Here is a 5,220-nt window from a genome sequence, read left to right as displayed (position 1 = left end):
CCCCCTCCGCGCTCTCCCTCTCCCTCTCCCTCCCTCTCTCACACGCGCGCACACACATACCCCCCGCCCCAAACCCATACACGCAGGGGACTCTTCCCCTCCGCTCTCCCTCGCTCTCACACCCGCGCAAACCCATACACACACGGACTCCCCCCTCCACTCGCTCGCTCTCTCACACACACACATACACACACATTGGGACTCCCCCTCTGCTCTCTCTCTCTCACACACGCACACCCCCAAACCCCTCCACACACAGGGACTCTCCCCTCTGCTCACACACGCACACACACATACACCCCCCCAAACCCATACACACAGGGGACTCTTCCCTTCCACTCTCCCTCGCTCTCACACCCGCGCAAACCCATACACACACGGACTCCCCCCTCCACTCACTCTCTCTCTCTCTCTCTCTCTCACACACACACACACACACACACACACACACACTGGGACTCCCCCTCTGCACACCCCCAAACCCCTCCACACACAGGGACTCTCTCCTCTGCTCGCCCTCTCTCTCTCTCACCCAGGGCTGGGTAGATGGGAAGAGCAGCAGCAAAGAGGTGGCTGTAGTCACTGAGGTGGCGCCCTCCAGGCTGCCGGGCCTCTCTGAACATTGCCAGGCTCCTAGGGCTGGAAGGGACCTCGCAGGGATCCAGCCTCCAGCAGGGAGCTGGATTAAATGATCCTTTGCAGTCCCCTCTGGCCCCCTGCTCAAGGCAGGGCTACCCCCAAGTTGATCCCTGGGACAGCGGCAGGCAGCTGGCAGGGGCCTTGGGCAGGGATAAAGGAAAGGGTAGGGCAGCATCATTGGAGGTGGATGGTGCCCCCCAGGGCAGCCTGCTTTTGCAGGGGTTACCTCAGCTTGGTAGAAATGTCCGTAGGGAGCAGCAAGCAGGTCCCTTTCACTGCCCCCAATGGCACACAGGGATTGTGGAAATGTCCTGTCTCCCCCAAGCCCTTTAGTGGGGTTTTGGAAAAAAAAAACACCACCTTATCCCACAGAAACAACAGCCAGCATCCCTCAAGAGCGCGCAGGCACCAGGTGGCAACACATTCCCTTTATGTTTTCATTCCCAGAATAGATCTGAGTGATTGCTGTTGCCCGGGAAGCTACTGCATCTGAGGGTGTCTGGATTTAGCCCTTATGGTCCTGGAAATTTCCATCCTGTGGCACAGATGGAGAGATCGAGAAGTAAAAATAGACACGTGTTCAATTATTTGTGTCCCTAAAATGCCAGTCGTTAAAAGTCAGTGGATGTGTTTGGCTTGGAGATGATTTTTAGGGGAGCCTAGGAGGGAACAATCCTGGCTTTCAGAAGTTTTGGCTAAGATGCTGTTTTGAATGTTCCAGATTAGTCAAACTTGGGACAAAAGAAATAACTGACTTGCATATCCTCTAGAGTCTAGGGCCCATTCTGCCAAGGATAAGCTGAGAGAGAGATGGAAAGTTGGTCTCTGAGCAGAACACTAACCCTAGACCTTTCAGGGGTTATCGAGATAGATTAAGAGTCAGAAGAGAGCTCTTGTACTCACTCCAAAATCCCCTGCATCTGAACATTGCTTTGCAGAAATCCATTTGAACGTTTGTGCTGATGACTCATTAAGATCTCAGCTGACAAACAAGATGCAAGGAACAGAACTTGTTGCACCTCCTAGTTCCATCTCTCCATCCCCACATCCAGCTCATTAATAAAATGGTTAAACAACACCAGACCCAGACTTCCTGTCAGTCTGACATTGATCCATATGTAGTCACCCTCTGCTTACACTTATTCAGCTATTTAGGTTTCCATTTTGCTGCAATTCTATCCAGCCAACAGATCTCCAGCTTGCTCGTGGTCGCATGGTCTCCTGAGTTATGCAGCATAAAAAAAAGCAGTTAATTCACATGGGAAGAGGTCTGAGGTCAAACCAGGAGGAAAATGAGGCTATATGGTAGAATATTTATGATACTATGGAACCACTAATGGGTCTTCCATAGATGTGCATGTTCTGACAAGAAAGGAAATCTCAGAAGTGTGATTCCTTTCAGCATTATTCATTTATAAATGTAGCATAACTTAATATTATTATGAGCATAATTAACCTAATCTATCTGCCATGCAAGCTACACACCCAAGGCCATAACTCATTGTTTCTTGCAGGAGAAAGCACTTTGGCCCCAGGCAAACTAGGAGTCTACAGGTGTCCCCTGTGCTGCTGCAAGTCCTGTCAAATTATGTGGGATAAAATGTGCTATTATGAAATGCACACCCTCAGGATGACCCAGGAGATGACCCTGGAGGTAAATCCAGCCTCTCCAGGACAGTGCAAAGGACATGGAGACAGACCTGGATGGTGACCAGCCCAAGTCCTCTAGCTGTCCCTGGTCTGCAACATCTTGGCCACCCCTACTAACAAGAGGTTTACACTCCTGTCTGCATGAGCTTGCCATCACTGCCTGCCTCATTCCTGGCAAAGCTGCCTTCCTCCTAGTCTTAGGGACCCAACCAATGGAAGGGAACATGTACTGGCATTTGGGATTTGCATTACCATGCATTGGCATTTGAGAAGCCCAGAGCTATGCTATGCTATCTCCCATAACCAGGCTAGCAAGCAAGAGGACAGGGCTGAAAACACTTCCAGAATTCATTCCTGAGAAGAGAGGCGGAACACCAAGCTAAGCCTTGTGGCAAGCCACCACCTGTCTCTCTGACTTATTCAGTTCCATTGTGGGTGTGGGTACATTTAGGCTGGTGCAATTGAATTGGGCAATTAAGCCCTGTCATTGTTTTATGCAGGTGCATCAATAGCAGAGATGCTGCCATGATTGCATTCTGTGGGTCCCTCTCATTTCACCTTCAGTTGGGGAGCAGTTATGATAATTTCCCACTTGACACCTCATTGGGTCCCTGTGCTCAAAGCTCAATGACTGCACAACAGCCTTTTCATCTGCTCTCAAATTCTCAAGAACACTGGGTAAAAGGGCTTGAGTGTAGGAAGAGAACAGGTACACCTGAGGAGACATGTGAGAAGTGTAACTTTTACTGTGTAATTAAGGTAGGAATTTCTGCTAAATGTTCCAGCTCTTCCTTCTAGACAGGAGTAACCTAAGGCTAGGTTCAACAAAGAACTCAGAGGGTTGGCCTATGTAGTAGTATCCAAAGCACTGTTAGACATCTAGGCTCCTTATGCAATACCTCGAAACAGTTTGGCTTTTCAGACTAGTAATTCAAAACACCCACATGAAACACCAGCGTGCTGAGCAGGGAGCCTTCTTGAGTGAGGCAATAGCAAGTGTGGAGGATAGGGATCCACCTGAAATCTCACATCCCTCTGAAGCTTTGATGCCTAAATCAGGGCTGAAGGTAGATCCCCCAGTCCACTTGGAATCCATGCTTAGAGTCTTCTCCTGAGGGTAGACCTGAACATCCATTCTCCTAATGAACTGAGCATGTATTCTTCTACAACACAGGGTGCCGGGGGATGAAGATGGCAGGGCTTATTTTGAATGGAGAGGCAGCTCTTTTTGTCATTTCAGTCACTAACGACATTTCAGTCACTAACATGGCACATAGGTCTGATCTCTGACAGTTCTTCTGAGTAATGTGAGGAGATAATGTTCACATCAAGCATCATTATTTACATATCACATTACATGATAAGTTCTCTTCTCTCCTTGTTTGGCTTTGGGATGGCATTTATTTCATCATCAAAAGATAAACCTATTGCATTTTCACTTTGCTCATTAAAAACACAAAGAGTAATTACAATTTAGAACAGTTCTAACAGAGCCATTTTTCCCCTCTGAGGTACTGCTTAGTTAATATAGAGTAAGTTAGAAGAATTATAACCACATTAAAACTGCTGTAAGAAAGAAGAAATTAGATCCAAACATTATAATTAATTAGAGACAATACATGAGCCAAATTCAGTTGAAATATTTTATACAGCAAATAATATAGTCATAGTTTCCATTTTTGAGTTCTTCCATATGAAGTTCTATTTAATTTCAACAAAAATAATATTTTACTAATTTCCATTTTCAACCTAATTAATACTGTTTCACTGAAAGAGAGAGCTGGGTAATACTTTTTATCATGCATAACATATCCTATAAAAGAACAGCATTCTTTTCCTTAGTCTTATGATATTTAAAAATCAAACAAATATAGGACTAGAGAAAGACATTACCTAAGTTCATTTTAAACAGAGGAACAGCTACTATATTTTACAGTGTATAGGTTGACACAGTGTATAAGTCAACCATATATTTCTGTACAAAAAAGCTAGGAGTTTTGTAGATCTGTAGTATAAGTTGACCACGCCTTGGTGTGCAAGGTGCTGGAAGCCTGGGCAAGCTTGTGAGAGAAGCAGAGTGCTGGCGGGCTCCTGGGAAGATGGATTGGGCAGCACATGGCCCACTGACAGCCCATCCAACCAGCCCTGGATGGAGTGCCACTGCCACAGAGAGAAGGACCAGCTCCCCACAGATCAGGGGCTGCCTGGCCCAGAGGCAGCTTTACTCCCAAGCCTCAGGCTGGTGAGGAGGTTCTGCCAAAAGCAGGACTGGGCCCCTCACTGCTTCTGCCTTCAGTAGGCTCTTGCAGCCGGCAGGATACCTAGCCCTGCCCAGGAAGCAAGTAGTTCACTCCAGGGGCAGCAGGGAGTATCAGGCAGGGGTGGTGGGGAGGAGGCTGGCTCTTCCTGAAACTTCTAGCCTCCCTCCCGGCTCCTGTCCGACACCTCATGCTGCCTGTGGGGTAAGCCAGTCCCTTCCTGAGCAGCGCCAGGCATCCTGTTGGCTCCAGGAGCCTGTTTTAAAGCAGAAGTGATGAGGGGCCCAATCCTTGCTGTTCCAGAGCCTCCCTGCCGCCCTGGGGATAGGGAACAAGCTGTTGGCAGGCTGGCTGGGTGGGTGGGCTTCCAGTGGGCCTTGTGCTGCCTGAGTTCCCAGGGAACCCCCAGGAGGCTCTGTGGCACCCCCAGCCTCAGGCCCTTAAAAACCTGCAGGCATTTTGAGCTCTGGGGTACACGTGCAGAGAGCCTGAGGCCACTCCAGGCCCCTGTGCTTCCCTGGGCAGGCTGCAGGCCAGCCGCACCAGCCTGCCGGCACCCTGGCACTGCTGCCTAACACGACAGTATTGCATGCCTGCCAGGCCCATGCTGTCCAGGCCTGCAGGATGCTCCAGGCTCTTGCCAGGCCTGTCAGCACCCAGGCCCAGATGCAGG

The sequence above is a fragment of the Alligator sinensis genome, unplaced genomic scaffold (genome assembly GCF_000455745.1).
Source record: "Alligator sinensis unplaced genomic scaffold, ASM45574v1 scaffold375_1, whole genome shotgun sequence".
Taxonomy (NCBI): domain Eukaryota; kingdom Metazoa; phylum Chordata; order Crocodylia; family Alligatoridae; genus Alligator; species Alligator sinensis.
The sequence above is the reverse complement of the archived record's forward strand: the minus strand, read 5'-3'. Positions refer to the sequence as shown.